Source organism: Dreissena polymorpha, chromosome 2 (assembly GCF_020536995.1).
Source record: "Dreissena polymorpha isolate Duluth1 chromosome 2, UMN_Dpol_1.0, whole genome shotgun sequence".
NCBI lineage: Eukaryota > Metazoa > Mollusca > Bivalvia > Myida > Dreissenidae > Dreissena > Dreissena polymorpha.
The window spans coordinates 146,823,206-146,833,152 of NC_068356.1; positions in this window are offsets into that span (position 1 = coordinate 146,823,206).

Sequence of the window (9,947 nt, forward strand, 5' to 3'; positions counted from 1 at the left end):
CAGACCTGTTGTCGTACCTTTCATACGCCAAGGACACGCCCGCATATTTCAACAGGATAATGCCCGTCCTCACACTGCACGTCATACGCGGGCTGTATTTCAACAAAACCATATTGTAACACTGGATTGGCCTGCCAGACCTCCAGACCTTTCTCCAATTGAACACGTGTGGGACGTGTTAGGCCAAAGAGTACGTAAACGTCATGACGTCGACAACGTAAAACAACCTTGAGCGGGCCCTTCACAGAGGGTGGGCTAGGATCCCTCTAGGAGTCACAGGGACCTTATTGGCAGCATGAGACGAAGATGCATGGCAGTTATTGCTAAAGCGGGAGGCCATAACCGATATTGACAGTATGTGACATTGGATGATGATATGCCGAAATTCACGTAAAATTTTGACCAGATGAACTTGAAGAAATGAATTTGTTTGATACAGAAATGTGGCTTAATGGTTAATCTTTCAATATTAAAAAATAAATTGGAAACAATTTAATGTGTCAATATTTATATGCATGTGAACACATGTAGCTAAACTTTTTTCCGTAAGTATACATCATTTGATACCTTCTTTCATACACCACTTTATGCATAACTTCATACAACAATTTATAGATCCCTTTATGTATCACTTTATACATCACTTGATGATCACTCTATGTATCACTTTATAACATCACTAAATACATCACTAAGAACATCACTTTATACATCACTTTATGTTGTGATAATTCTTTATGTTTATAATAATATTTTTGTTTCATGTCATCTTGCATGATATATGAAATTCTTGAAAATATTAGTAACCATTGCTTTATTATAAGTATTATGTTTGAGTTGTTTCTCTGTTTATGAGGCATATTTGAATACTGAATAATTATATGTATATGAGCCTCATTCTGGGAAAATGTGGCTTAATACATGTGTGAGTAAATTGTCGTCTTAGAATAGCCTGTACAGTCCACACAAGCTTATCAAGGACAATTTCTGCTTTTATAGTTTTTTTGTTTTAAAGCGGGTATATACGATGTTTAAATGTGTTAAATTGTAATATATTGATACAAATATGTTATCATAAACACAAATACAAGAAAAATGATTCATTTAAGACGAATTTCATAAAATGCAGCAAATACAAATTAGCGCCCCGAGTCGATTGTGACGAAGATAATTCTTACATATTTTCCTACAATAACCGATGCATTTGTGTTTTTAGTAAGTGTTCGTGTGTCGTATGAATCGATATCGCTGCAGGAATTATAATGAACCGTTAAACGAAATTTAGATTCACATCGTACATGCATTATATACATGCTGGCGAATTCGGCTGTACAGCCTTTTTCGATTTCAGAATTAAATATATGGCTTATTTGGCATTTTTCGACACATGCTCTTCTTAACTTTTATTTTAGTTTATATAGAAATATATGTATAATAAGTTTTTTACACATTTTATATTAATTAATAAATATTTGACAAGATCGTATATACCCGCTTTAACGGAAGTCTCTTCCAGCGAAAATCCAATTTAGGCAGACTGCACAGGCTAATCTGGGACGACACTTTACACACATGCATTGAGCCTTTTTATTAGAGTGACGCTATATTATAAACATATTGATGTTTGTATGCCACAGGTGTCTATAGCGGGTGACCCGGTTGTAGACTGGCACCTGTACGACACTGGATACACGGAGCGGTACATGGACCTGCCCACTAACAACCTGTACGGGTATCACCGTGGCAACGTGCTCACATACGTTGACAGCTTTCCGGAAGAGTATGTACTGCTTTGATTAAGATAGACATAAAAATTGCACACACACAGAAATATGTTTGCGTTTTCATGACAATTCGATCCAAATTAAGAAGTGAACATTATGAAAATGGAAGACATTTGTATCTTTTTAGCTCGACTATTATATAGGAATATTTATTTACTTTATTTTTGAAGGATTGTCCAACCATCCCAACCAAGCTATTGCTATCAAACTTGAAATAAAATCTTATTAGTTTGTTTATGTCATTCCAAATGTTCAAGAGATTGTGGGAAATATACCTGAACTCAGAATTGTCTATAAAGTACAACTTATTTAAAACATAAGCGATCAATATGTTTCAATTTTGGGCCTCTTCCACTTAGAATATAGCTATATTACATTGACCGTATTGAATATGAACAATTTCGCCATGATCGTTTTCGTTACACTGTCAAGCACTCGAATAGTCGAGCACGCTGTCCTCTGACAGCTCTTGTTATACCTCCCGACTTATGAGCCGGTAGAAGAATGACAAAATTATTACATAAGTGTAAACTCTTGATAAGGTTGTAGGATGTTCGTCCGTTTCTTTACCAGTAAACACAAGGCTTGTGTTTCTTAAGAAAACGATACAAAAATTTATCATACCACCGCATTGATATCTGCCTGATATAACGTTGCCTGATATATTTTTTTAGTCCCCTACCGGTTTCACCGGAGGGGACTTATGGTTTGCGCAATGTGTGTCCGTCAGTCTGTGAGTCTGTCACACTTTTCTGGATCCTGCAATAACTTTTAAAGTTCTTAATATTTTTTCATGAAACTTAAAACATGGATAGATGGCAATATGGACATTATGCACGTTATTTCATTTTGTTCCTACGTCAAACATTCTGGTTGCTATGGCAACAAATAGACTAGAAATACTGCTGGAAATGGTGGTTTTCTGGATCCTGAGATAACTTTAAAAGTTCTTTATATTTTTTCATGAAACTTGCAACATGGATAGATGGCAATATGGACATATTGCACGTCATTTCAGTTTGTTCCAACGGCAAACATTATGGTTGCTATGGCAACAAAAAAAATATTCTGACAATGGTGGAGCCGGTAGGGGACTTTAATTGCTTGGCAATAGTCTTGTTATATCATGGTCAACACGAAGTTCTTGTATCAATGATGTGTGGAGGATAGTCATATTACTTGGAATCAAGTATAAAGTAATGATTTCTAGTAAAATCGAATCATATTCAACATAACAAACAATTTGATACCAAGATGTAATATATTTTTAACACAAAATGCAACACAAACAGCACAATTTTTTTTTAAATATTAAGCGCGCGCTTCTGACGTCATTATCAACACGTCAAACGACAAAAGTCACATTCTTTCCCGCTATAACTGCAGTTTTTTAGCAATCTTCATGCCCCGGTAGGGTGGCATATAGCAGTTGAACTGTCCATCAGTCTGTCCGTCCGTCCTTCCGTCCGAAAACTTTAACATTGGCCATAACTTTAGCAATATTGAAGATAGCAACTTGATATTTGGCATGCATGTGTATCTCATGAAGCTGCACATTTTGAGTGATGAAAGGTCAAGGTCATCCTTCAAGGTCAAAAGTCAACATATTCAATTCAAGGGAAGTAATAAGCTTTAAAAGGAAGATAATTTCCAACCTGCCAAATGATATATTGACATTTTATTTCAAAGTGGTGCAATAGGGGGCATTGTGTTTCTGACAAACACATCTCTTGTTTCATTATTCTTTAAAATTGGGATGCTGAGATATGATAAACAGAAAAACAGGTAACTGCCTGATCTTTTTGTAATATATCAGGGTCGGCAAGCCTCGCCATTATATTATTCTAAGCCTTGGAAGAGATATAACAAAAAGATCAGGCAGAAACCTGTTATTCTCTATACATTACACCTCTTTGTTGATACCGGCCTGATACAAAGGTGTCTTGTATAATTTTGTATATCAGGTCAGTAGTGGGTTATATATGTCAATGTTTTAAGGTACTTTACTTGAAATCAACTATAAAGTCTTTATGTTTTGGTGGAAATAAATTGGTTTCAACAAGGGAAACAATTTCATTCTAAGATGTAGTATATTTTATACTCAAACGTCATGAAAGATATTCATGACTGCCAAAACTGCAGAGTCGTAGCGATCACATTTTATTATTTCGTAATAATTTTATGAATAGAGGTATGATAAACAGGAAAGCAGGTTACTTCCCTTTTCTTGTGCGATATATTAGGATAAGAATAATTCTAAGCCCCACTGATGTATTACACAACGATAGCCTATTATTCTCTATATCTTGTACTAAGGGACTCAATTTCTGGCATTATTTCATAAAATAGAAATCCAACTGAATCCCATTTCCCATCTTATGTATCTTTGATAACATACAAGTGCATGTTTTCAGTGAGAATCGTCTACTGATCGTTCATAATTTCAGTGAGAACCGTGTAGTGATCTTTCATGTTTTCACTGAGAATCGTCTACTGATGGTTCATATTTTCAGTGAGAACCGTCTACTGATTGTTCATGTTTTCAGTGAGAATTGTCTACTGATCGTTCATAGGTTCAGTGAGTACTGTCTACTGATCGACATGTTTTCAGCGAGAATCGTCTACTGATCGTTCATGTTTTCAGCGAGAATCGTATACTGATCGTTCATGTTTTCAGTGAGAACTGTCTACTGATCGTTCATATTTTCAGTGAGTACTGTCTACTGATCGACATGTTTTCAGCGAGAATCGTATACTGATCATTCATGTTTTCAGCGAGAATCATCTACTGATCATTCATGTTTTCATTATGAATCGTACTAATCGGTCATATTTTCAGTGAGAATCGTCTACTGATCGTTTATGTTTCCAGTGAAAATGTCTGCTGATAATTCATGTTTTCAGTGAGAATCGTCTACTGATCATTCATGTTTTTAGTGAGAATCGTATACTGATGGTTCATGTTTTCAGTGAGAATCGTCTACTGATCGTTCATGTTTCCAGTGAGAATTGTCTGCTGATAATTCATGTTTTCATTGAGAATCGTCTACTAATCACTTCATGTTTTCAGTGAGAATCGTCTACTGCTCGTTCATGTTTTTAGTGATATCGTCTGCTGTTTGTTCATGTTTTCAGTGAGTATCGTCTACTGATCGATCATGTTTTCAGAGAGAATTGTCTGCTGATAATTCATGTTTTCAGTGAGAAATCGTCTACTGATTCATTTCATGTTTTCAGTGAGAATCGTCTACTTCTCGTTCATGTTTTCAGTGAGAATCGACTACTGATCGTTCATGTTTTCAGTGAGAATCGTCTACTGATCATTCATGGTTTGATGGATGAGAATGTCCACTTCTTACACACGAGAAAACTGGTGAACGCTCTCGTGAAGGCCTGCAAACCACACACTCTACGGTGAGTGACAGGGGCCAGTTGTCATGAAGGAGTAAAAATGGTCTTTAGGTGTATTGCCCGGGCTAGTTGTCATATACATGTAGCTCACAAGAACAGTCATAAGTGGTCATGTAGCTCACAAGTACAGTCTTAAGTTATCATATAGCTCACAAGCACTGTTATGTTTTGTAAGCACTCAACAAGTAAAGTGGTCCAGAAATTAAAGAGTTTACAACAGAATCATTCTGAAGTATTATGTCGTTTAGTGGTAAAAAAGCTTTATGTTTTTCTAATTTTCAACTATTAATTTCTCATTGACAACTCTGTAGCATTCTTTTATGTTTGTTGTGTTATTTTGCTCTTTATAAACATTAGTCTTTTAAGTTTGTTATCTCCGATAATAGTTAAAAAAACAATTCAATTTATACATTTGTGAACAGTTGGTTGTCATAAAAACAAATACCGGGTAAGAAAGATTTATAGGTGTAAGACAACGTCAATGTTGATTATAAGTTTAGACTTAAGTTGTAGGAACCAAGAATGTCATGATTGTGTTATGTTTTCAATGGCACTGTCCGTATATATTTTGCCATTTTTTTGCAAAAACAGGTTAAATATTTTAACCAACTTCATTTCATGTCAGTCAAATATGTATGCCGCAATCTGTTCAAACAGAGCTTAATACACATCCGTAAAGTATTTCCAAGAATAACCTGTGCAGTACACAAAAGCTTATCTGGAACTATAATTTCAGGTGTTATGAATTTTTTGATAAATGAACTCTATTCATAACAAAAGTACAGTCTATGTGGATAGTGTCTTCCCAGATTAGCCTGTGCAGACTAAACAGGCTAATCTGGGATGACACATTACGCACATGCGTTATACCCTTAGACTGAACAGGCTAATCTGTGACGACACTTTACGCACATGCGTTTATACCCCTATACTTAATAGGCTCATCTGGGATGACACTTCATGCACATGCATTATACCCATATACTTAATAGGCTAATCTGGGATGACACTTCATGCACATGCCTTATACCCCTATACTTAATAGGCTAATCTGGGATGACACTTCATGCACATGCAATATACCCCTATACTTATAGGCTAATCTGGGATGACACTTCATGCACATGCAATATACCCCTATACTTAATAGGCTAATCTTGGACGACACTTTATGCACATGCATTATACCCCCTATACTTAATAGGCTAATCTGGGATGACACTTTACGCACATGCATTATACCCCTATACTTAATTGGCTAATCTGGGACGACACTTTACGCACATGCATTATACGTCTATACTTAATAGGCTAATCTGGGATGAACCTTTACGCACATGCATTATACCCCTATACTTAATAGGCTAATCTGGGGTGACACTTTACGCACATGCATAATACCCCTATACTTAATAGGCTAATCTGGGATGACACTTTACGCACATGCATTATACCCCTATACTTAACAGGCTAACCTGGGACGACACTTTACGCACATGCATCATACCCCTATACTTAATAGGCTCATCTGGATGACACTTCATGCACATGCATTATACCCCTATACTTAATAGGCTAATCTGGGACGACACTTTAGGCACATGCATTATACCCCTATACTTAATAGGCTCATCTGGGATGACACTTCATGCACATGCATTATACCCATATACTTAATAGGCTAATCTAGGACGACACTTTACGCACATGCATTATACCCCTATACTTAACAGGCCCAATCTGGGACGACACTTTACCACATGCATTATATCCCTATGCTTAACAGGCTAATCTGGGACGACACTTTACGCACATGCATTATACCCCTATACTTAACAGGCCAATCTGGGACGACACTTTACCCACATGCATTATACCCCTATACTTAATAGGCTAATTTGGGACGACACTTTACCCACATGCATTATACCCCTATACTTAATAGGCTAATTTGGGACGACACTTTACCCACATGCATTATACCCCTATACTTAATAGGCTTATTTTGGACGACACTTTACGCACATGCATTCTACCCCAATACTTAATAGGCTTATCTGGGAGGACACTTTACGCACATGCATTCTACCCCAATACTTAAAAGGCTAATCTGGGAGGACACTTTACGCACATGCATTATACCCCTATACTTAATAGGCTAATCTGGGACGACACTTTACGCACATGCATTATACCCCTTTACTTAATAGGCTAATCTGGGACGACACTTTACGCACATGCATTAACTGCGGCTTTCCCAGAGCTAGTCTCATTGTATATTTCAGTTGTATCCCAATGAGAGACATGGCATCAGAAGTCACGAGGCGTCTGAACACTACCGCGTCCTGGTGCTTAACTTCCTAAAACACAACCTGTGATATGTACACATAACTTAGAAGAGTAGTCTTGGATACACTATACAGAACACTCAGTGTGGTGATGGAAACCTTTGATACAGCATGAAACAAGAAACAATTCAAGTTGTAATGGAAACACAGTTCAGAAAACTTCATACACAGGACAGAGTGTGATAAACAGAGAAGTTAATGAAACACTTTCAGTTGTATTGGTTAATGTAAGAGTAGATTTGAAAACTTTTTACCGCAGAAAAACACTTTATTTCAAATGGGATCTGTACTATGCAGCCACCGTGTGTCACTGATACACCAAAATTAAAACCAGTACAATTCACACTGTCTCACATTCAGCTTTAGAATGTTAACTGATTTGTACTGTTCATTAATAATTGGGCCGTGCTCTTCAAAAAAGGGGGTTTAATGCATGTGCGTAAAATAACTTCCCAGATAAGCCTGTGCAGTCTACACAGGCTAATCAGGGACGACACTTCCCGACTAAACTTGATTTTTGCTAAGGAGAGACTTTCTTTAAACTTCAAAATATAAAAGCAGAAAGTTCCTTCCCTGATTAGCCTGTGCAGACTGAACAGACTTGGACAGCACTTTACACACATGCATTTAACCCCTTGGTCACAGAGCACAGTCATGTATAGTGGGTAAACACATGCTAATTAATTTATTAATGCAATGATATATTGAATGCATGTACTTATAAATAAGACACACTTTTGTGGTTTTTATGTTGATTTGGTAAAATCAAGATATTTATCTATTATCATACATTCAGGGGTGGCGAAATCTCAAAAAACTATACTTGTCCACGGACAACAATTTAGGAAATTTAACTTGTCCGTTGCTGAACTACACTTGTCCGTTACACTTAATGTTTATATAAATTATAAACGCATTTATTGTTATAACTACACATGTACCATTCTAATCAGATAAAATAGTGGCCAGTTTTTTAGAAAACTGATGATGGCAACGGTGTAATCCTCGTGGAAATTGTGCATTTCATGCGTAATATTGTCAAGACATTTTTTCATCACGTTAAGGTTCATGTAGAGGCTTCATTTTGAAAAATGTGGGACCCCTAGCATTGAACTCAAATTTGACTAAAGCAAGAGTGCCACATTAAAAATGTATACATATATGCTTTAAAGGATGTTTTTCCTTCAAACTGCTACCAATTTTGTACATCAACGTATCATAACATCCACAAAATCAATCAAAATACAAAGCGATTTTAACAATCAAATATACATTATTTTCAAAAATCTGAATCATGTTTATTCCACGTATTTCGGCGGAAAATTATATAACTAGTGATTAATATCGACATTGACGAGGGCAAGTTACGCTTAAATAGTAAAAAAAAGTTTACATATCTAGAAATATCAAAACTCGAACACATGTCATTTCATCACCATGGGGGCAGCCATTTTTAAATTAATAAAATAGAAAGAAACATGCTAAAAACTCACTCATCGCCTAATTGACATTCCAAACGGTTGACGATGACAAATGCATTGGATTGTAATCTTTCCGTTGATGTTTGCAAACTGCACGATCAGACCTCATAAACACTCAAAAGAATAACTATGTCAGAAGCATTTCACCAATGTTTTCAATCGTTGTCGAATCACTGTACTTATATTATTGCGCATAAAATAGTACGCTTACAGACTGACAGAAAGATCGATACGTAACTCCGTACAATTCATCACGGTATACTGTTCTATTGATAATATATAATAATACATCGCTTAAAACAATCTAAAAGTAGAAATACTTCTTTTAAACGGAGTTTTTAATAACGAAAGTGAAAACAACGGAAGTTGGATGGATATTCTGTGAGATGCACTTCGGCTCCAGAAAAACAATACAAATAAACTAAACAAGACGTGTGGGGACAATTTCAACTGGAAAATATTTGAAATAGGGTAAGTGATGATATCTCTACGTGGTCATTTCTGTTATTTAGTGCGATCTCTTGCTGATAAATGTTAATAGTTGTTTTACTAGTTGCCACCCAACTGTCAAATTAAGAATGTGTTTTCTCAGGTATGTGTATACACATACCCGGTTTTCTCACCACTGCACGTGGTTTCGACCGATTTGTTTTGCACGTTTTTCTACGGAGCACAGCGATGGCCACGCTTTTTAAAATGGGTAGAAGGAATCGAAATATAAAATCAATCGGTTTGCAAATTTCTTTATATTTCTTTACAATTTTATATGTCGTCTGCAATGAGTGCAATCTATTTCAATTTGAGATGGTTTAAAATTTGCAATTTGGTTGAGAGGTAAATAACAAAATTGTTAAGCCTTTGAAATAAAAGTGTGACTCTTATTATCCACCATACCTGGATTATTAAAAAGTAGTTACGTTTTA